We start from the raw sequence: 25,651 nt of genomic DNA, 5'->3' as shown, positions 1-25,651 counted from the left end.
AAACAACTTGAATTAGCTTCTCTTTTCTTACTTTAGCTTACAAAGATAATTGAACAGAGATGTTTTGAGGTACTAGAAAAAATAGGATTGACAAGATATTGGGTAACTGTTTGTATTTTTTGTACTGCCTTGGCTAATTCTGTGATATATATGTATCTTGGTCTTTCCTTCTAATAGAATAAATAAAGGATTCAGTTTGTTTAAAAAAAATATATATATATATTTATAGGGCCCAAAAATGGAGCATCTATGGTCATCAAAAAAATTCTTCTCAAATTCAAGAGTCAAATGGGCCACAACACACAATAATTCTGGATGGCTTTAACGCACCTCTTTCACCACTGGATAGATCTTCCAAACAAAAGCTAAACAAAGAAACTATAAAACTAAATAATACAATCAAGAACTCAGACTTAACAAACATATAGAGAATATTCAATTCATCAACAAGTGAATACACTTTCTCTTCAGCAGCACATGGATTCTTCTCTAAAATAGATCATATATATGCCACAAAGAAACTATTGGCAAATACAAACAAACAAATAAACAAACAAACAACAACAACAAACAGAGATGGTACCTGGCTTTCTATCAGGTGATAATGGAATGAGATCAAAAATCAATGATAAAATAAAAAATAAAAGCTACTCTCTCGGGGGTTTTTAGTTCCCTGTTCCTTCCTTCCTGACCTGTGGGAAAGATTGGGGGAGCACTCCCCAACCAGGATGAACCAAGAAAGGTAGAGGTAGACTGGCCGCCCACTCCCAGCCCTCCCTTGTAGGAGGACAATCAGAAGCTCGCCAGGGAGACCGGTCAAAGCAGGATCTCCTTAAATGAGAAAACACACACAGCTAATATAATGTACAGGAGCCAATCAGGGTAAAGGTCAGCAGGGTGGGGAGAATTTACATCTACACCCATCCTACAGGCAGTAATGGGAGACACTAGCTGTCTGATCTGTCCATGAGGGCAGAAGGGTTCTGAAACTATCCTAGAGGTGGTCTGATTCTTCATCACAACCCACAGCAATGCCTTCTGGCTAATCACTAGGTGCTCTGTTAGCCACATGTGGCCCCAGGACTGGGAAGCAGGTAGCAGCCAGCAAGTTAAGTTTCCTCTTTTCTGATGCAACATGCCCCATGTTACATCATGCCCTACACTACTCCAATAGGTAAATTTAGATAATATGCTATTGAATGAACAATGTGTTGCAAAAGTCATCAAAGAGGAGATTTAAAACTTCTTAGAGGTAAAAAGGAACACTGAAACAACATGTCAAAACCATCAGGACACTATGAAACCAGTAGTAAGAGGAAAGTCTGTCGCATGGAGTTCATTTCTTACAAGAAGAAAATATCAACAAATAAATGACCTACTATTACATCTCAAAGTACTAAAAAAGAAGAACAAATTAACACCAAAAAGCAGAAGAAAACAGAAAAAAATAAAATCAGAGCTGACATAAATGAAATTGAAAGAAAATAAACAATTGAAAGAATTGAATAAACAAAAAGTTGACCCTTTTACAAGATAAATAAAATTGATGAACCCTTAGCCATGCTAGTGAAGAGAAGGAGAAAGAAAATCAAATTACTAACATCCATGATAAAAAATAAAATATTATGATGGACACTACAGAATTACAGGACATATTTAGAATTTTTTTTGAAAATTTGTACTCCAATAAAATAGAAAATATTGAAGGCATCAACACATTTCTAGAGATACATGATTTGCGCAAACTAAATCAGAATAATATACACAAGATGAACAGGTCACTTTCAAGCAATGAAATAGCAAATGCCACTAGAAACCTACAAACTAAGAAAATCCCAGGATCAGATGGATACATAGCTGAGTTCTACAAGACCTTCAATGAAGAATGAATACCAATACTCCTCAAATTATTCCATGATATAGAAAAAGATGGAATACTTCCAAACTCATTCTATGAAGCCAATATCCTGATCTCAAAACCAGACAAAGACACATCAAAGTCACAAAACTTTAGACCAATATCTCTAATGAACATAGATGTAAAAATTTTCAATATATTTCTGACACATTGAATGCAAAAACATATCAAAAAGATAGTGCACCATGATCAATAGGGCTTCATCTCATGGATGTAAGGTTGGTTCAGCATACAGCGGTCAATAAATGTATTTCACCATATAAATAAACTTAAAGATAAGAATCATGTAATTATCTCAATAGAATCATATGACCATCTCAATAGATAAAGAAAAAGCATTTGACAAAATACAACACCCCTTTATGTTCAAAACACTAGAAACCTAGGGACAACATGAAAGTATCTCAACATTATAAAATCTATGCATCTTAAGACCCAAGCCAACATCATTCTAAATGGAGAAAAATTGAAAGCATTCCCTCCGAAACCTGGAATAAGACAGGGATTACCTCTTTTACCACTTCTATTTAATATAGTTTTTGAAACACTGGCCAAACAATTAGACAAAAGAAATTAAAGGGATACAGTTAGAAAAAAATAACTCAAATAGTATTATTTGCTGACAATATGATTCTGTACCTATAAGACCCAAAAAATTCCACCAGAAAACGTCTATGACTAGTAAATAAATTCAGCAAAGTAGAAGGGTATAAAATCAACACTTATAAATCAAAGCCATTTCTATATATCAGTGACAAATTCTCTGAAAGGGAAATAAAAAAACTACCCCATTTATAATAGTCTGAAAAAAACAAAATACTTGGAAATCAACTTAATGAAAGATGTGAAAAACCTCTACAATGAAAATACAGAATGCTAAAGAAAGAAATTAAAGAAGATCTTAGAATATTGATAGATCTACATTGCTCTTGGATAGGCAGAATTAATATTGTCAAAATGACCATACTACCAAAAGCACAATACAGATTTAATGCAATTCCAATCAAAATCCCAATAACATTTCTCATAGAAATAGAAAAAGCAGTAATTAAATTCATTCGGAAAAATAAGAGACCCAGAATAGATAAAGCAATACTTAGCAAGAAGAGTAAAGCAGGTATCATTGCTATACCAGACCATAAACTATACTACAGAGCAATAGTGACAAAAATGGCAGGGTGTTGGCACCAAAATAGATTTTTTAGATATATAACACAGAAAAGAAGACACATAGACAAACCCCAATAAATACAATTATCTTATATTAGACAAAGGCAAAAAAACATATGTTAGAAAAAGGATGTCCTGTTTAACAAATGGTTCTGGGAAAACTGGAAATTCATATGCAACAAAATGAAATTAAGCCCCTATCTCTCACCATGCACAAAACTCAACTCAAAGTTTATCAAGGGCCTAGGAATTAGACCAGAGACCCTGCACATAATAGAAGAAAAAGTAGGCCAAATCTTCATCATGATGGATTAAACCCTGACATCCTTAACAAGAAATAAAATCAAGAATTAATAAGTGGGGTGAATTCAAACTAAATAACCTTTTCTCAGCAAAAAAAAAAAAAAAAAAAAAAACAATCAGTGAGGTGAATACAGAGCCTACAGAATGGGAGAAAAATTTACCATCCACAAATCCAACAGAGCACTAATCTGTAGGATATATAAATAACTCAAAAATCTTAACACCACTAAATAAATAAATAACCCAAACAACAAATGGCCCAAGGTAACTGAACAGGCACTTCTCAGAGGATGATATACAATCAATCAACAAATATATGAAAAAATGCTCAACATCTTGAGCAATTAGAAAAATGCAAATTAAAAACTACTCTAAGATTTCATCTCACTCTAATCAGAATGGCAACTACGAAGAATACAAACAACAATACTTGCTGACAAGAATGTGGAGACAAATGCACATTCACACATTGCTGGTGGGATTGCAACCAATCTGGAAAGTTGTATCAAGATTTCTTGGAAAACCTGGAATGGAATCACCATTTGACCCAGCTATCCTACTCCTGGATTTATACTCATAGAACTTAAAAACAGCATACTACAGGAACACAGCCACATCAATGTTTATAGTAGTACAATTCACAATATCCAAATTGTGGAACCAACCTAGATGTATTTCAGTAGATGAATGGATAAAGAAATTGTGTTATATATACACAATGGAATATTACTCAGCATTAAAAGAAAATAAAATCATGGCATTTGCTGATAAATGGATGTAGTTGGAAAATATTATGCTAAGTGAAGGAAACCAGTCCCAAAATCCAAATGGCAAATGTTTTCTCTGATATGAAGATGTTGATCCATATTGTGGATGTAGGGGGCATGTAATGTATGGAGAAACTTTAGATAGTGCATAGGGGAGGGAGGGTAAGTGTGGGGGCAGGGGAGTATGACAGAAAAAGATGAACATTAGAATCCCAAGTACATGTATGAAGACATGAATGGCGTGACTCTACTTTTTTTGGTAATGTTTTTTAAATTGTACATGAACACAATATCTTCATTTTTAATTTTTTTTTGTGATGCTGATGATCGAATTCAGTGCCTCACACATGCAAGGCAACCACTCTACCTCTGAGCTACAACTTCAGCCCAGTGTGACTCTATTTTGTTTACAACCAGAGACATGAAAAATTTTGCTCTATATGTGTACTATTAATTGAAATAAATTCTGCTGCCATATATAACAAATTAGAATAAATAAAGTTTAAAAAAAGAATGTTTAACTTGCACTTCAGAAAAATATATACTCTGGTAGCATTTAGTAGTTTAATCTGTATATGAATCTTGGATTTAATTGTCTATATTATCCAAATCCTCTTTTTTTTTTCTCTTGATTTTCTGTTTATTTGTTTTATTCACTTACGGAAATGGTGTTTTAAAATTTCTTACTATTATTGTAGATATATTTGTTTATTTAAATTCTGTCCAATTTAGGGTTTCTGATGTTTGGAACATATGTTTTAAAATTGTTGTATCCTCTTGTTAAGTTTATCCTTTTGTCATTATGTAATGTGGTTTTTCATCTAACACAGTGTATTTGGAATGATAGAACAGCAACTGCATCACTCATTGGTTATTATTTTTTGTGGATTTCTTTTCCAACCTTTTACTTTCACACTAAATTTATAGACTGAAATTAATGTGTTATAGACAATATATTTGGATTATATTTTTGTATCTATTCTTCCAATTTAAAATATTTAATTTTGAAGTTTAATTTCTATGCAAAATAATTATTGATAGATAATCACTTTTTTGAATTCTGCTTTTGTATATTTAATGTTTTGTTAATAATTTTATACTTTGCTGTCTTTTCTGTATCAGTTGATTTTTACACTGTTATATTTTGATTCTTTATCTTTTTTGTATATTCTGTAGATATTTATGCTTATCATGAGGTATAACAATTATGCCCTAAATTTATGAATATCTACCATAAATATATTCTACATTAACTTAAATAACAATCAAAATGCCTTTTAAACTTGGAGCTCATTTTCCCTCGCTTAATATTATAAGACCATAGATTGCATCTTTATTTATCACATACCAATTAAAATTTATATTAATTTTTATGCATTTAAAAAATATTTATAAAATATAAATTGGTGTTGTGAACCAAAGTACCAAAGAATCTTTTTTTAGACTTTTCATTTATTTATCTTTGTTATAGAACTTTATATCTTCATATAGTTTCAAGACACTATCTACTAACTTCAAATTTAAAATTGAATCACTCTCTAGTATATTTCTAACAAGGGTCACCCTCATTTTAATAAACTCCCTTCACTTTTACAAATCTTGGAGTGTCTTAATTTCTTCTTTATTTTTTCAGCAGAGCAATACTAAATAAAGAATTATTGGTTGAGAGCTCTGGTGTCTGCCTGTCCGTCTCTCTCTTTTTCTCCTTCAGTACCTTAAATAATGTATCATTCCATTACCCTGTCAACTGAAATATTTCAGGTAAGAAATATGATAATCTTTTTGGAGAGGTAAGTCACCTTTTTAATAGCAGTTTCAAAATGACCTTCATGTCTTTTGACCGTTTGAACAAAATACAAGTCATTATAGGGTTTTTTGACCTTAACCTACTTGGAATTAATTGAGATATTTGGATATGTAGATCAGTGTTTTCCTTCAAATTCAGGAACTATTCAGCCATTACCTCTTCAAAGAAAATAACTGTGTTTAACTTCTCTTTCCTGTCTCAAATGCCTGTTGTGCCTGTTTTTGTAGACATTTTTTTTTCTAGTGTGACTAAAAAAGCTGACCAGAACAATTTTAGAGAACGAAAAGTTTATTTGGGGACTTAGGGCTTCAGAAGTGTAAGTCTATAGACAGCTGGCTCCAGGCCTTGGGATTTGAGGTGAGGCAAAACAACATGGCAGAAGAGTAAGGCAGAGGGCAGCAGCTCACAAGATGATCAGAAAGCAAATACAGAGACTCCACTCATCAGGTATGAATTATACACTTCAAAGGCATGCCCCCTATAACCAATCTATTCCAGCTATACCCTACACATCTTCAGTTACCTCTTAGTAATTCCCATCACAAGATTAATTAACTGATTGACTTAAGGCTTTTATAGCACAATTATTTTTCCTCTAAACCTTTTTGTGTTTTCTCACACAAGGGATTTTGGAGACACTTCACATCCAAACCATAACATTTGACATTGGCCCCAGAAGCTCATGATCATCTCACAATGCAAAATACATTTCTTTCATTTCCAAGTGTCCCCATGGTCTTAACAGTTCTACAGTTGCCAAAAAGTTCAAGTCCAATGACTCCTTTAAGACTGAGGTAACTCTCACATTGTGAGATCTTGTAGAAATCAAAAACCATATTCAAGTATCCAATATATAAATGTACAGAGTAAATATTTCCAATCACAAAAACATGGGCATATAAAGAAGGGAAGGACAAAATAAGACTAAAATCCAGCTGGTAAAATAAATCTTGTAACTCCACACCCAGCATCTGAGGCACATGGTATAGTGATGTTCTGTCCAAAAAGCTTATGTAGCTCCACTCCATTGGCCTCTTGGATAATAGTGGTGTTTTTGTTGGTTTGATGATAAGTGTATAGTTGAATTCTGCTTTCTGTTTGTTTTATAGTGTTTTGTTACTAATTTTATACATTACTGCCTCTTTTGTGTCCGCAGATTTTTTGTAATATCACATTTTTATTTTTTTCTTCTCTTTTTTTTGTACATTCTACAGACAGTTTATTTAGGCTTATCATGGGGTTTAAGATAGCACCTTAAATTTATGACAAGCTTCTGAAGCACATGGTCAGCTTGGTTATATCAAGGACCTCACTTCTTGGTACCAATTTCTGTTTTAATCAGATTTTTCACTAATGTGACTTAATGACCTCACTATAATAATTTTAGAGGAGGAAAGTTTATTTGGGGCTCATGGTTTCAGAGGTCTCAGTTCATAGAATTCTGGCTCCAGTCTTGAGGGCTCTAGGGGAGGCAGAAAAACATGGCAGAAATCTATAGTGGTGTGAAACAGTTCACATGATGTTCAGAATGAAAAGAGAGAAACTCCACTCATGAGACATGAAATATATATTACAAAGGCATGCCTCCAACAACCTTCCTCCTCACTCTAGCCACACCCTACCCACCTTTAGTTACCACTAAGTTATTCCCATCATGGAATTTATCCACTGATTGCTTTAAGACTTTTATGACACAATAATTTTTCCTGTAAACTTTTTGCATTGTGTCACACACAAGCTTTTGGGGGATGCACCACATTCAAACCACAACAGTGCCTATTTTATTCCCTTTGATGATGTCAGATAAATCCTTCAGGTCCTATTCACTTTTATTTTTAACCTTCCCCTTTGGACTTGATAATTTTAAATCACCTCTCTTCAATTTAACTAATATTATTTTTTCCTTGTCAGAGTCTATGTTAAATATCTATAATAATCTTTATTTAAATGTAGTTATGTTTTTCAGTCTAGATTTATGTTTCTTTTTTTCTATCTCTGTGTTGATGTTACTATTTAGTTTAAATTGTTTATCTTAGTTTTTTACCTGTGTTTTTGTTTGGCTCTTTTCATATATTTGAGGTCTGTGTTTAATAAGCAAGATACATATTTTTAATTTTTAAAAATTTTTTTGGTTGTAGATGAACACAATACCTTTAAGGTATTCTGAATTTGCTGTCTTGCTTACATTCAAATATTCATTTTCAGATTTTTCACTGAAATGATATCTTGTAATAACAGACTCAGTAACATAGCAATAAAAATACTACATTATTCTGAATAGGTTACTAAAAAGTCATTGTTTTAAACCAATTATATAAAATAGAAAGAAGTTAAACAGGAATTTAGCATGACAGGCATTAAATTCAGAACACAGGCTATTGTACTCTGCAATTGTTACTACATGCCCAGATTTTTAGGTCTTTTTACTTGGTAATTACTCTTCCATTTCTGCCAAGACTTCAACACAGCTTAGTGATAGGGAGAATTGTTTTTCTGAAGTCATTTTCCTTCACTGCACTGGTGCTTCATTTTGAGGGGTTCTTATACTTTGAGATAATCTCCTTACCAGACCATGAATTTGAAGTCTGGCTGAAAAGATAAAAAGTATTGAGGTTCTAGTATAATTGCCATGTCAGAAACTTCTCTTCCTTCACTAATTTGCAATTTTCCTATTTTTTTATTACGGCACCAAATTTATCTCGTGTAAACCTTTCAGCAACATTAAGTTCATGGTCGTTGTATTTTTTTTATCTCTTCTCTTGTTTTAATGGTTCCCTTTTAAATAACCATCCAAGTAGCTAAATTAGGGTCTAATTTCTACTGCATGTTGATTTTTTAACTGGTCTTTACTCTATCTAGTAATCACTTCTTATCTTGCTATTCTAGTAAAATCTTACCTCAGCAACAACCCCTTCATTTTATACCTTATGCCTTATTTTCACTATTTTATTTGTCTTATCTTGTCAGATAAACTGTGGGTAATTATTTCTTTTTCTTTTTTTTTAAAGAGAGAGTGAGAGAGGAGAGAGAGTGAGAGAGAGAGAGAATTTTTAATATTTATTTTTTAGTTCTCGGGGGACACAACATCTTTGTATGTGGTGCTGAGGATCGAACCGGGCCGCACGCACGCCAGGCGAGCGCGCTACCGCTTGAGCCACATCCCCAGCCCCCGAATTATTTCTTTTTTTAAATCCCAATAGTTTTCAGCACACTATTATGACTCTTACACTATGAGTGAGTTATTCATCTCTGCATTTTTTTTATATATTATATGGCATTCTTATTTACACACATGCACACAATGAACTCAAATTTACTAAATTAGCCCAATAGTAATGTGTAAATGTCCAACTAATTAGGAACAGTTTATTATTGATATGAAACTGAGATAGAAGAAAAAATATTGAATAGTAAGATAATCTTCTTTGGTCATTTTCACTAGCTTGTTTTCTTCTTGACATTTTGGGATAAGGTATATGCAGACATTTGATAATCTTCAAATCCTAAAGTTTTATAAGTAGCTCTTCAATGGAACAGATTAACATCTTCCTAACATAAAATCTTATGCTTCATTTAGCCCACCATTTAGGGATCTATGTTTGTCATATCCCATCATACATTTAAAACCTTGTGTTGCTACATACTTGAAATTTTCTAAAGAATGTATATTATTTACATTTCTTTTTTATCAAATATCTCAACATATCAGGGGAAATACATAAAAAAGAAAACCCTATTAACTAGGTATGGTGGTACAGACCTTTAATATCAGTGACCTTGAAGGCTGAAGCAGGAATATCACAAGTTCAAGACCAGCTTCAGAAACATAGCAAATTTTGTCTCAAAATAAAATATAAAAAAACACGGTATATATAATTTGGTGGTACAGTGTCCCTGTGTTCAATCCAAGTACCATCATTCATTCAATCAATCAAATAACAAATTATCAATTTAAAGAAAATATGGAGGACAGAAAAACATGTAAAACCATATTATGAGGATGTAATCTGGAAAATTCATGCCATACATCCTTGCAGATAAATGGTCCACTATCTTAAATAATGAGGAAGAAAAAGAGAAAAAAAAACAGAAGCCCATAAACTAAAAAAGACTTAAGAAAAATATTAAAATAGGCAAAATTGAACTATAGTGTTTAGGATTAAAAACTTAGAAGAAAGACTATAAAGAAAAATAAGGCAGTGATTACCATAAATTTTCAGAATATTAGTTACATTTAGGTGAGAAGGAATCTTTGAATATTTTTAAGGATGGTATATTAGTTTCCTCTTGTTAGTATATGAAGTACCACTAATATAGTGGCTTAAAATAAGAAAAAAATGTCAAACATCTGGAGGTCAGATCTCAAATATGGGCCTAATGAAGATAAAATCAAGAAATTGACATGACCATGTTTTTTTTTAGAGGTTCTAACAGATAATCTGATTCCTCTTCACTCTACATTCTAGAGTCCTCCTGTGTTACTTGGATCATGTCCCATTCTGTCTTCACACACACTCACACAAATAGTGTAGAATATTTTCTTCACTTTGATATTCTACTTGCCTCTTAAAATGACCATTTGGTTTCATTGGGTCCACCTTGATTACCTAGGATATTATCTCAATATCCTTACCACAATTACAACTGAAAGTACCCCTTATCATGTAATCTAACATAATAATAGAATCTGAGGATTAAAATATGGATTTTTGTGGGGAGAGAAATATTCATTCCACCACAGGTGTCTAGTAAATTTGTATGTCCTGATACAGTTGAAAATTATAAGATTATGTCTTATAAATTATGGTTAGAAAACAGCAATACACACACAAACTCACATACACATATATACATCGTATAGGATAGAAAATTAAATAAGAATTTCAGATGAATAATGAATAATTTCAATACACTGTATCTAATATATAAATAGTATATACTTTTATATATACTATAATGAAATGGCTTTAGGGTATGTATTTTTATTAAATGGATTTAGGGTATGTATTTTTATTAAAAATAATTATGTGTATTCAATGTTAGTTATACTGATATCAATTAAACTGAATATTTGTTTTATGTAGTTTTCTATTTGTATTACACCTAGCAATAGCATGTTAAAATACTCATATAGGTATATATTATTTGTGTCATTAGAACCACTAGAAATCTATCTATCCCATTCTCTCAGAAATGCTATTCTTACGCATAACTTCATATGCACATCCCTGTAATTTTTAAATTATCTACCATGATGGCACCTCCTCAGTTACATCAAACTTCTTCAAATTATATAAAGCAAAATTCATCTTTTATTCATTTTATTATGTTTGTTGTTGTATTTTTCTCTGGAGAACTTACCCCTCTTTTAAAATGCTTTAAAAATTCATTCAACCCATAAAACCAAATTATGAAACTTAGAAAAAGCCATGCCTTTTGTTTTCTGGCACTGCAACAAATATCTTGAAATTATATGAATGAAATATTTGCCAAAGTTGGCTAAGAAAGATGAAAGAATGAACCTGTGTCCCAAAGACTTTTTTGAACAGCTGTATCCAACCAACTTTGTAATGTCTGATTGTGTATGTGTTACTGGCCACTGGTGTGGTCAATGGTAACTTGGCTACCTCAGTTGTGGGGGGATAGAGATGCAGTATCAAATTGACACATAGACACCAGGAGCTGGTGAGAGCTGGCAGGGACAACCTCAGTTGAACTCCAGGCAAGCTCATTTATTTTTGGAATGCATACAGCTGTTATTGGGTTCAGATAGGGCGTGCCTGCCAATCACATATAAGCACCTTAACATCTATAAGCCAATCATCTTATGCCTAATGTAACTACACTATGAGGAAGCACTAAATATTGCTGTCATGATGGAAGACAGTCTGGAAGCATCTTTGTCCCCAAGGGAGGGGGACTTTATGAGTTGGGGATTTAATGCCCTGAAACATCTGGTTCTTGATTTCCTGACCTGGTAGTCTGGTAGTCTGGCAACACTAACCAAAAGTGCTAAGGATGTGGTTTCACATACAGCTCTCTAGAGCAGAGTGCATTGTCCTGCAGGTGTTCTTGTCAGGCCTATACAAGTGTAAGTTTTCCCAGTACTCTGAGCTGCTCTTAGCTACTAGCTGTGAACCAAAAGTTATTCCAACATGATTGAGTGTTTTAGTCAGTTTTATCGTTTTGACTAAAAAACCTGACAAGAACAACATAGACAAGGAAAAGTTTACTTTGACTCATAATTTCATATAATAAGTCCAGGGTTGGCTGGCTTTATAGCTTTGGGCTCAAGGTGAAGCAGAACATCCTGATCGAAGAATATGGCAGGGAAAAGCAGCTCAGAACATGAGAGAACATAGGTGGAGGGGGGAGAAAATGCTCTGATTACCAGTAACAAAGTATAAACCGCCATAACAAATCTGCGGTGACCTACTCCTTCCAGTTATATATTACTGGCCTACAATTACCACCCAATAAATCCATACAAGGAGATAAATGCACTGATTAAGTTAAGACTTTCATAACCTAAACATTTCACTTCTGAACTTTCTTTCATTGTATCACACATGAGTTTTGGGGAAGATACCTCATATCTAAACCACAATACTTGGAAATTTTTGTTCATTGAACAAAATGCTGAAGTTAAAAACTAAAAACAAAACTGTTGAATTAAATACACTATGTCCTAAAAAATAGAACTGAATTCCCTCAGAAAACATGTTAAAATTTAATATTGCATGTCATTTAAAAGGGGAGAAGAGCTCATTTTTGCCATAGTTTCTCCATTAAAATAACTATATACTTAGTCAAGGATTTCAGAAGGTCATTATTATGCTTTGGATAGGAGGTGTCTTCTCAAAACTCATATGAGAGACAATGCAAGAAGTTTCAGAGGAGAAATAATTGGTTTATAAAAGTCTTAACCCAATCAGTGAGTTAATCCCCTGATAGACAGTAACTGAGTGGTAACTGAAGGTCGGTAGGGTGTGGCTGGAGGGGTGGGCATTGGTGAAATGGCTTTAGGGTATGTATTTTGTATCTGGATGCTGTTGTCTCTCTGCTTCATGATCATCATGTGAGCTGCTTTTCTCTGTTACACTCTCCCACCATGATATTCTGCCTGCCTTCAAGCCTCAAGAAATGGAACTGAAATTCTATGGACTGATAACTCTAACAGCATGAGATCTTAAATAAACTTTTTCTCCTTTACAGTTGTTCTGGTTGGGTTCTGTAGTCACAGCAGTGAAAAACCTGAGTAATACAGACATTGGTAACAAAAAAGTGGGGTTGTTGCTCTGACTAACCTGACAATGTGCTTCATATGCTTTCTGACTTTTTTTTAAATTTGGTGGGGAAAATTTTGAGATGGTTAGCAGTGCAAGCTGGAAATGCACTATACTGTTGTAACCACAGCTTAATGGCTGATTCTGGTGGTATCTCAGAACATAGTGCTAATATGACCATGGAAAGTGAAGATAGAGCTTAAGAGAGTTTAGAGAAAAAGGAGGGCACTATTGGTAATTTGACTAGTGACCATTCATGTTATTTTCTGGCTGAGAGTTTGTCTGCATTTTGCCCATGTCCTTAGATGTTCTGTGAAGCTGATTTTGAAAGCTATGGATTTCTTAATTGTGTGGAAGAAATATCTAGACAGCACAGCATTCAGGCTGTGGTGTGGATAATGTTGGTGGCTTTTAGCCAAATTTATTGTGGTAATCAGGAGCAGAAAGCAAAGCAGAAATAATTGAAAAAAAATGGACTTTAAAAGCAATAGTAAAACTGGATCTAAGAATTCACAGTTCTTTTAAGACATTATCACCTGCCACTAAAGAAATATTAAAGACTTAGCCCAGAGTCAATAGGAAAATGACTTGAGGGCATCTCAGGAATTGGCATGACTACATCCATCTCAGACTCAAGGAGATAAAAGGAAAAATTCTCCTGAGAAGAGATCAGTTGGGCACCCTTCTTGCAAAGGGGACCTAGAAAGTTTTTTCAATATGCTCAACTATCCATGAACACAGACACTTCAGCACCCAGGATCCCTGGAGTTTCAGTTACTGCTCAAGATGGTGGTAGACCTTGGTGTTAACTACATGGTGCTGGTTCTGCAGAAATGAAGGATGCTGGAGTAATGCAGTCACGGAGGCTTTTACCAAGATTTCACAGGAAGACAGCTTGGAAAGCCAAGGAAAGCGCAGCAGGGTCAGAGTCCATACAGGCAAGCCCTGAGAGGGCAAGGCATGGAAATATGAGAAATGAAATCAAAGCTGCAGTGGAGACCCCTACCATGCCATGTGCCCCATATGCCAGATGTGGAGCTACAGGACTTGTTTGCCCCACTGAATTTTTGTCTTCTTTTGGTCTTATTCCTTCTTTCTATGTCCTTATTTTTGTGAATGTAAAGCTGTATTCTGTACCTTTTTTTATGCTTTTGATGTTTATAGGAGCTCAGAATGTGAATTTGCCCTGAGTCTCAGAGGAGACATTGAACTTGAACTTTTGGTTGAACTTTGAACTGTTGAGACTATGGGGACTCTTGAACAAAATATACTTTGCATTGTGAGATGATTGTGAACTTCTGGGGGCCAGCGTGGAGTGTTATGGTTTAGAAGTGAGATGTCCCGCAAATGCTCATGTGTAAGAGAGTGAAAGAAGGTTCAGAGGATTTACACATGATAATTCTGTTATTAATATAATCTACTTATACATCTTTTTGTAATAAGTACCAATTTTAATGTTTATATGAATTCTTGATATTTTATTGCATGATAAGAAAATAAATATAGACTAATGTCTACTTCACATTAGACAACAAATAATCACCTTTTGTAAAACTGCCACTAACAAGAATACTTCAGTCATATACATCATGTTGCATTTTCTTTATAAAATATACTTTTTATTCAGAATAGAAGTAGACTCAGAAGCTTCAGAATGTGTTTTGCTTTAGAAACCCAAAGCCCTGTATTGAGTGAGGAAATACAGTGAAATTTTGTTCAGTTTTACAGCATGAACATTTCTGGTAAGATTAATGAAATGATTAATGTTTAAAATCTCTAAGACTTGACTCTTCCATTTCATTTTAAAGAATGCTGGTAGATTAATAATATCAGTTATAATGATATGCCGTTTTATAAGACCTTTGCTGCATTATGGAAAACTGATAAGTAGTAGCAATAGAGCTACTAGTCAAGATAGTTTCAAAACACATGAGTCACTAATGTACTAGATGATGAAAGCTTAAAAGAGAAATTTAGAAAATAAGAACCAAGAAAAGAGCCAACTGGACTAAACAAAAGAATATTCTCAGAAAAGCATACAGATATTTTAGTGAATGGAATAACTTATTGTTGTTTCCAACTCTACTTCATACGATTAATTATACTTAGGACTGATCTATACAAGGAAACACTATACGAATCTCTTTTTCGATTTGGCATGGTAATTAAACATGAAAAGTAAATCAATGTTCCTGTATTATATTATCTTTACAGCTCCAAATTAGTTGTAGGGAATGTGACTTCTCACTTAACATAGTTCAAAAAATCTCACTATTATTCATATACCAAATGAAATCTAACTGAAACCAAAGAGACACTACAAACTCAAGGTGAAGCATTGCATAATCCGTACAAAAACAGGGCTTTCCTAGCACACTCTTGATAAAGCATTAGATATTCCTCTGAACACAGGGATTTAAGCACTAGGGAATAGAGGTCAAAATATATTTTTTTCTATGATATTGAGTCTTGATTTAATCATCATATACCCTTGTATACACCAAACCTCTGCAGAGTACTTCATTAAACACAATAAGGCCAGGTACATGTAGAATTGTGATGTTTATAAAGACAAAGACTTTTGCTTTAGACATGCAAATTCTCATTAAACAAATGGGAGTACAACCAATTGGGTGACAAACCATGATATCAAGTAGTTATGAATAAAGGTGAAAAGATTAAGTTGAATTCTAATCATAAATTTAAGGTTAATGGATATATGAAAGAAGAATGTTATTAAAAAGCCACATATGCTTTGGGTTATTTAACTCTCCTTTTACACAAAAAGAATTAGGCTTCTGTCTCCTATTTACCATAGGTCATGCTTTACTCCTTTCTCCAAAATTGTGCCTTTGTCATACTTAAAGCAAGGGAAAGTAGTCCATTTTTGTCATCTGAAATAGTATATTAATGGAAAATAATTAATATCTTCAGTGTCAATAGCATAGTGTGTGTATATGTATATACATATATATAGACACATATATATATAATATTTGGTATTATCATGTTTACACTTCCCAGAATTAATACATATATGTATAAACATATATATGTACATCACATATCTATATAAAACTATATAGTGTGTGTATATATATACATAGATATGCATATATATTATCTATAACTATATAGTATATGTACATACTCATATATATACATATATACATACATACATATGATATATATGTGTATATATATACATATATATAGTTTTATTTCTATAGAGATAAAAAGCTAAATGGATAAAAGCAATACTTCTTTCTGCTTACATAGTTATCATTAAAAAGCAATATATACTCATGAAATAATAAACCAGAATCATATTTATTTAGAAGCATTTGTTAAGTTCCAATACAAAATGCATTTCTTTGGGGAAAGATTTGTATTTCTAATTTAATAAACTTCAGAGGACTCAAAAAGATTCCAATCATCTCCATGTAAGAATATATTTATTAATAACTTGAATTAACTCAAATTGAATTTTCTGCATCATTAGTCACAGTATACAGTCCTCATATGCTGTAACTAAGTGATCATTCATTTCTTTCATTTTTTTTCTTACAAATGGAATGTTCATAAATGTTATGAAGAAAAATCAAAATGTCTACTGTAGTATTTATGTGGGATGAGTTTGGGACCTTAAAATGATTACTTATTAGCTTTATTCTTATGCTCTACTTCTCAAATAAATTTAAACTTTCAATAAATTATTACTCACAACATTTGAGAGGCCAACTTTGAAATGTGGATAAATTTTTATATTAAGGTTTGTGTTGCAAAACTTGTTTCTTTATCTTAAATTTCTGTTATTGCAACATATGACATAACTTCTTAACCTACTTTACCCTTAATGTGACAATATCACCTCAAAATAATCAATACTTGTTTTGTTTGTACCAGGGATTAAGCCCAGGGATGTTCAACCAATGAGCCACATCCAAAACCCAATTTTTGTTGTTGCTTTTTTGAAACAGAGTCTTGCCAAGCTGCCTAAATTGTTGAGACTGGCTTTGAATTTTCAATTTTCCTGTTGCCTCAGCCTCCCAAGTCGCTGTGATTACAGCGCCTATCACTTTTATTATTAACTAGAATACAGGAAACATAAAAAACCTAGAAACTGTTAGTTTCTAGAAATTATCTGCTCCTCTTTCTTTTTATATTTTACCACAGACATTCAACATTTTATAATCCTACTGCATGCTTCTTCAGAACCCTCATGAAAATATTGTTAGTCCAGAAAAGATGAGAAGAATAAAAGACAAACCAAAGCAAACTCACTGTATGACACTGAGCTTAATGAAGCTTCAGAATACAACAGTTACTAATATGGCATTATGTAAAAATGTGGATGTGTAACCGATGTGATTCTGCAATCAGTATTTGGGGTAAAAATGGGATTCCATAACCCACTTGAATCTAATGTATGAAATATGATATGTCAAGAGCTTTGTAATGTTTTGAACATCCAATAAAAATTTTTAAAAAAGAAACTTCCAATTTAAAGCCAATATGCTTTATTTCTGAGGGTATAGCTCAGCAGTAGAGCATTTGCCAAAATGCACTGGACTCTGTGCTTCATCCCCAGCACTATATTAAAAAAAGAAGAAGAAGAAAAGAAAAATAATAATAAAGGGAGTAAAAGAAAGCCCATATGCTTGAAGACTAGAATATTAAATATATATTTTGAACAAGTATTTTACTGAAGAGGAGCTAGTTTACAATGCACATTGTTTCATTTTAGACACTTTCTTTTGTCATTTTCTTTCCATTTTTTATTTTCTTTAGGATTTTTGCATATGTATTGATCATGGGAAGTCTGAATTTCCAGGAATCTTGATTGAAAGAAAAATTGTTCTTTTGTACAAAGGAATATGGTAAGGTTACGTTTTCTTCAAATTAAGATTAACAAAGGCACATAACACAAACTCTTTGAAAACAGAATTAATTTTAATTGGTATAATTGAATGAACATATATTAAATGATTGAAAATAATAAGAATTACCATTTATTGAGCAATTTCTATGTGATAGATAGTACAAACCATAGAGTAGTTACTTTATATATGCTAATTCATTGAATTCTTTCATAAAATTTATAAGGTAGCTATTATTATTCTAACCAGTCCAGCTTTGTATAAACAATTGAATTCAGAATGCAAAAATACATCTATATATAATTTTAATTAATTTAGCCTTATTTATTTTGTTCAGTGTCAGAGTAAATATATTTTGAATGCTTAAGCCATAAAACTATAGATTCAAAATTGCTTTGGTTATATCTTCCTCCATGATCTCTGAGAGTAGGCAAAATTACAATTCTGTCACTGAATATATCTTGTTAAATGTGTTCTAAATTTGGCTCTACAGAATAACTTTGATAGTTTTATTAAAATAATAGAGACACATAGCTTTGCCCAAGTGAATCTAATTTTTGGCTTTGGAAGTACCATGACCTGTATATTTGATAAAGAATTTATATGATAAACAGTACAGAGAAATACAATATAACCACAGCCAATTGGTGATAACCTATACTCTCATTTTCACATATTATTTTATGTAGTTCTCTCCTTCATATTGTCTGAAGTTATTTTCCAGAGTTCTCTGAAAACAGGAACTTTCAAAATGCTTTTTAAAAATACTGCTTCTTGGGCTTCAAGTATGACTTACAAAACTGTACATTCTGGAGAGAGAAGGATCTAAGAATGTAAATGTTTAACAAGTTCCATCTAGGTACTCTGGCCATGGAAATAGACAGGGAAGTGTTCCCCTGGTGAGCAAACTCCCAGAGGTTAACTGGAGCCCTGATTCCCATGATTGGAATGCCCAGCAATTCCTTGCTGAGGCTATTAAGATAATTATGCAGATGCACTACGTGGTTTACAAAGTGACATCCTTTGAGGGAGAGAGGCTCTGTGTTTGCATTAACCTGGACCTTATCTTAGCTAGCACTCAGGATCAAAACGAATACTGGCTAAAGTGCAGTCATTGGTGGTGAGTAATATGTAACTTTTGGGGTTATTAAAGACCACAGAAGAAAGGGGTAGGCACCTCCCTTTTTGTCTTCCATCCTTCTGTCTGTCTGTATCTTCCTTGAGTGTCTGTTTCTGTCCTTTGTGTGCCTCATCCACAAGTCTTCACACACAGGTGTTCTTTTACAGTTCCACATTAATTTTTATTCCCATTTGGGTTTAATGGCAAATATTGTAGTTAAAGTTTTAAAGTCAGAGGAATTTGTATTTTAATTCCACTTTTATTATTGATGTGTTACCAAGGATGCTACTACTCTCATGTGATATTGACAGTTATGTGTTCATAATCTTTTAAAATATCTCCCTTCTGGTTATGTATAGGTGTAGTTAATGAAACGTTTAAGTAGGTAGCTGTCCATTATCTATTAGATTTGAAAACATGAAAGTCCCTTTGATGAATATTGCCATACTTTACCATTGTCCAACTGCAGTTGTTGAAACAATAGGCATTTTGGTTTGTTTTACACAAAACTACTCTACAGGCATATTCTTTAAATCTCCTTTTAAAATTTGATTGAGATTCCTATGTTACTTAGATACAGCTCAGATGGTGATAATTTTGATGTATTGCTTACACTGTCTTTTAAAAGGTAAAAGAGAAAAATGACTCATAATATGCTTTTGCTCCTATGTTATTTAAGTTATAAGAGAAACTATCAGATATAAGTCTTAATAGCTATCTGGTCATGGAGGCATATTTTTCAAAGTGTGGCCTTTAGGCTATCTATGAAAAGAAAAGTAAAGCAGATGGTTTTATTAATGCAAATCCAAGGTTTGTTAGCTGATTTTAGTAATAGGAAATAACTGGTAGATGGGGACCTAGAAACACATTTTAACAAGCAGGTACAATAAAAAATTCTCATCTGAGCATGGCTGAGAAGGGCCAAGAGCATACTTTATTGAATGAATTTAGGCAAATTCCTAGCTCTTTCACCTCCAAGCTGTGGCAACGGTGTATATCCTTCCTGTGTATCAAGCTTCTTCTTGCTATGATTTCCCCTCTCCTGCTCCCCTTGTATGTAATTCTAAACCATCTATATAAGTCTGTTAGCTAATTCTCTGTTCTCTTCTTATCCCCAGCAAGGAAAATATGCTTAGTAATTTTTATTACAAACGAACCCCCAATCCCTCTGTTTTCTGTATGTGTTCAGGGCCAATATCCCTAGTCAATTCTCCTGCTTCATGGGATGATCCAATCAATGGACAACTACCCTGTTTAAAAATATATCTATTGATACATACAAAAATACAAATGACTTTTCAAGAATTGCGCTTTGTGAAAGAGGAAAACCTGAAAAAAAATCACATGTAAATGATGATCTAAAATAAACTAATAGTAGTTAAGGAAATCAGAATAGTGGTTGCCACTGGTGGCAGGGGGGGGTGGCAGGGGGGATTGACTTGAATTCAGGTAATAAAGAGTTTTCTGGGTGGTGGTTTTATATCTTGATTCATGTGATAGATACATGTGTGCACAATGTTAAAAGCATCATCTATACTCTTAGGATATTTGAATTTTACTCTACATAAATTATATATACATACAAAATGTACTTAGTGCTCTGGTTTTTGTAAAGTGTGGAACCTAAAAAATGTTGGAAGAGTTGAGATACAGATATATTGTTTTATCTGCCTTTGTGAATTTTTTTTTATTTTTTATATATTCCCTTGTATATTCCCTACATCTTTTATCTTGGGCAACTATAAGTGTATTCCCATGGCAAAGATAACAATCTCATTCTCAGACTATTAACTTCTTTCAAACAATTGTCTTCTGTGTTTCCATTATTATACTAATCTGTGGATTTCTGTTTAGGTGAATACTTTTGCGATATGCAATGCATTTCTATTGATTTCCTTTGACCACAGCAAACTTTCTCATAGCTCTATTTAGATATATGCATATGCACCCAAGTTTCTTGTACCACCAAATCATTATTTGAAAATATCAGGTTTATTTGTCACTACCATTTGCAAGTATTTTCAGCAACAACCATATTAGAAGACTAATATGAAAGAAAACTCCAAATTTTACCCTGTAAATGTTGACTTTCCAGTTAAATATTGTTTTCAGTTAAATATTGTTTTCAGTTAAATATTTATATATGTGAAGATATGGTGTTTTTCTTTATATGGTAGAAAAAAGCCCCATTGTAAAATGAAATAAATTAACCTTGTATTATTCATACTCTCCTATGTACACTTGAAAATATCTACACAGAATATTGCAATGACTCAACCACCATAGAAATCATGACATTTCTTTGATAATCCCATCATAAATTGTCATTCATTTAGAGATATACTTTTGTCTAAAAACAATTAATGCTTACTTGTCACATAACCTGAATAAATAAGAAATGCAAATTAGTATGGAGAGAAAACAAGTATGTGTTCAATAACTTCTTTCTGATCACCATCTGTTTAATTTAAAATTGAGTTTTATTGAATGACAGATTGCTAACTGTATAAATGGTTTTCCTAATGGAAAATTTCTACTGCAATTAAGGTCAACATCATATAAAATTTGAGTTTGGACATAAACATGTCAACTAAACAAATTTTAATATTTTCAAAATGATGATAAATCATTCCCAAAGCATATAATATTTAATAGAAAATAATTTTATATCTTTTAAGAAAAATAGTTTTTTCAAATATAGCCATTAAAATGTACTGTTGTAATTGTAGTTTTTAGTTTCACTATTTTTATTTTCCTTTTCTGCTTTTCATTTTGCATAGTTATTTATTACAATTTAAAAGTGGATATTGATGGGCTGGGGATATGGCTCAAGCGGTAGCGCGCTCGCCTGGCATGCGTGCGGCCCGGGTTCGATCCTCAGCACCACATACCAACAAAGATGTTGTGTCCGCCGAGAACTAAAAAAAATAAATATTAAAAAAAAAAATTCTCTCTCTCCTCTCTCTCTCTCTCTTTCTCTCTCTCTCTCTCCTCCCCACTCTCTCTCTAAAAAAAAAATAACTTTCTCTTCCTTTTAAAAAAAAAAAAAAATAAAATAAATAAATAAATAAATAAAAGTGGATATTGAAATTTCTCAATTAGATGGAAAAGAGCAATACACAGTTTTATTTTAAAGTATTATGGTTTTAAAAATATAGATAATATGATCTAAAATATTTAAAATCTTGGAGAAATTATTAACACCCTAAGAATTCTATCTAATTCAGAAATCTTTCAGAAAGGAAAGTTGAAATAAATTGTATTTCAAGTTTATGATATATAAAATAAGGAGTTTTTTTAAAAAAGAATCCAACAACATTAAACAAAAGCAGATATTTTACATCAGTGGTACATAATATATTATTTATCTTTAATTAATATAGAATAGTCAGATCCATTTTATTATCAAACTAAAACATGGACATTATAAAAATAATGTTTTTTCACTTTGTGTACTTTGAAGAGATATTTATTATCATCTCACATATTTATATTTATGTAATGTGTTCATAATATTCTATTGTATAGAAGAATTAACAGTTTATAGACATTATATTACTGTTAAGAATTTCGGTATTTTTTGATTGCTTGTTTTTGTTTGAGTTTTGTTTTGGTACAGGGAATTAAACCCAGGGATGCTTAACTCCTAAGCCACATTCCCCAGACCTTTTTATTTTTTATGTTGAGTCAAGGTCTTGCTAAGTTGTTTAAGTTCTTGCTAAGTTGCTGAGTCTTGTCTCAAACTTGCAATCTTCCTGCCTCAGTCTCCCAAGTTGCTGGGATTACAGGTGAATGTCACAACACCAGGCTTGGTTATATTTTTTGTTGACATCGAAAAGAAGCAATGCATGTCATCCCTGCTCAAATCTTTGTATACATGTGTTAGTTACATCTACAGAATAATTCTTCAGAAAAAGCAAAGTTTTGGTCAAGTAGTAAAATGGATTGAACATTTTGGTAGAAATGAAAGAATTATTCCATGGAGTGCTAGTACAAATTTAGACATTAATAATTAATGAGAACATTTTTTCCCATCCTTGCTACCATTGAATATTTTCAAGCCTCTTAATATTTGCCTGAGAAATGGACAACATGTATATTTTTTGTTCTAGTTATTTCTTTAATTCTGAATGAAGTTGATCATGATTATTGACCTCTCAGTTTTCTTTCAGTATGAATTTTTTCTTCTACCTTTTACATATTTTTATTCTTTTGCAGAACTGTTTTGAGTGTTTTTCTTCCATATTACCCCATTACTTAAAAAATTTCTCCTCTCCATCTGTATAAAAAGTGAAACTAAAGTGTACACTTTTTGTCAGTTGTCAAGATTGATACACCATATTTTTTGTGATAAGCCTCATTTGTATTTCCTTGCTTTGTATAGTATAGTATTTATTTTCTGTATTTGCATGAAGAATGAGATAAAATAATTTCAAACTAATTCTCCATTGATATGCAGGGAAGATATTATATATTATTTTATATGAAATATATCTATTCTTATAGTTATATGTATTTATGTATATATACATGTATATATTAATATGAGCTTAATGCAGGACTGAACCTACTATATTTTTAAATTCTTTTTCAAAATATTATTTTTTTGCAGATGGGCAAAATAACTCCCTTTTTATTTATTAATTTTCTTTTTATGTGGTGCTGAGGATCAAACCCAGGGCCTCACATGTGCAAAAAAAGCACTCCAACACTGAGCCACAACCCCAGCCCCTACCTTTTAAATTCTTATATTTAAAGTCTTTGGTGGTCTTAATATGTAATTCCTATTTGTCCCAATTTTTCTTCATGGTCTAATTTCATTGTGTATCATTTAATTTTTTAATTATATTTGATTTTATGTTATTATTTAACCAGGAGAGACATTTTCAGGTCTTCATTTGAGTGTTCTACCACAGAGAAGTTATAGGTTTTATCCATGTTTCTGGAGGCACAATCTATTTTGATTATTCAAATCAATTCTTTGTGTAGGTATTTCTTTGATAAATCATATATTAAGAATTTTTGTTACAAATTCATAGTAGCATTAGCCCATGGTTTGAATTTTGTGAAAAAAAAATTCTACTTTTCTCCCATAGAGCTAAAGCAGTGGTAGGTATTTTGCCATCTATTATCTAGTTTTATAAAATAGATTTTGAAAAAAAAACATTTTGATTTCTAGGTCATTATTATGGATTGGAGGTGAGCTATCCCCCATAGCTCATGAGTGAGATAACACAAGAAGGTTCAGAGAAGATGTGATTGGCTTATAAAAGCCTTAACCCAAACAATGAATTAATTACCTAATGGGATTAATTGGGTGGTATCTGAGGGCAGGTGGGACATGGATGGAGGAGGTGAGGCATGGAGGAGGTGAGGCATGGGGGCATGGCTTTGGATGTATATTTATATTTGGTAAATGAAAATCAATCTCTCTCTCTCTCTCTCTCTCTCTCTCTCTCTCTCTCTCTCTCTCTCCTTTCTGATTATCATGTGAGCTGCTCCTTTCTGCCAAACTCTTCTGCCATTTTGTTTCTGCCTCCCCTGGAGCCCTGAGGAATGGAGCAGTTTGTCTGTGGACTGACACTTCTGAAACTGTGAAACCCCAAATAAACTGTTTCTTCTCTAAAAATTTTTAGTCACAGCAGTGAAACAGCTAACTAAAACAGAAATTCATACTAAGAAGTGGGGTCATTGCTGTGAATAACCTGACCATGTGGTTCAGAAGTTTTTGGAACTTGCAAAAATTTTGAGATGTAAAGCAGTGCAAGCTGCAAATGTTTTAGATTGTTGTAACCAGAAGGCCAACAAGAATGTGGATAGTGAAGAGAGGGGTCAAGATGACTTAGAGGAAAAGGAGGACACTATTGGTAATTGGACTAGAGGACATTCATGTTTGTTCTGGCTGAGAAGATGTCTGCCTTTTGCCCAGGTCTGAGGCTTTCTGTGAGGCCTAAACAGTGGTGGAATTCTTAATTTGGCAGAAGAAATTTCTAGAGAGCATAGTGTTCAAGAGGTGAATATTACTGGCAGCTCTTAGCCAAATTTATTGTGATAATCAGGAACAAAAAGTGCCGACCCTGGCCCATGGGGGCATTTGAACTTAAGGTCACTAGTGTGAATTTCCTGGGACACCAAATAAAACAGACACACACTTTACCTTTAAACAAGCTTCAGGATAACTTCTCCGCTCTCAGCCTCAAGCTCCCTAAATAGGAGAGGGAGGGATAGTCACAAGAGTCTGGTAAGACAGAGGGAGAGTACATTCAGGAGTGTGCTTTTATTGAGAGGACCCGCATTTTTAGAAAGTTTCATCCAAAAAAAGGTAAGAGGGGGTGGTTACAAGGGACATTTGAGTGTACTTCAACCCAAGGGCTGTAGGGTGATACCTATGCCTGAAAAT

This window comes from Spermophilus citellus (assembly GCF_964194105.1).
Source record: "Spermophilus citellus genome assembly, chromosome: X".
NCBI lineage: Eukaryota > Metazoa > Chordata > Mammalia > Rodentia > Sciuridae > Spermophilus > Spermophilus citellus.
The sequence above is the reverse complement of the archived record's forward strand: the minus strand, read 5'-3'. Positions refer to the sequence as shown.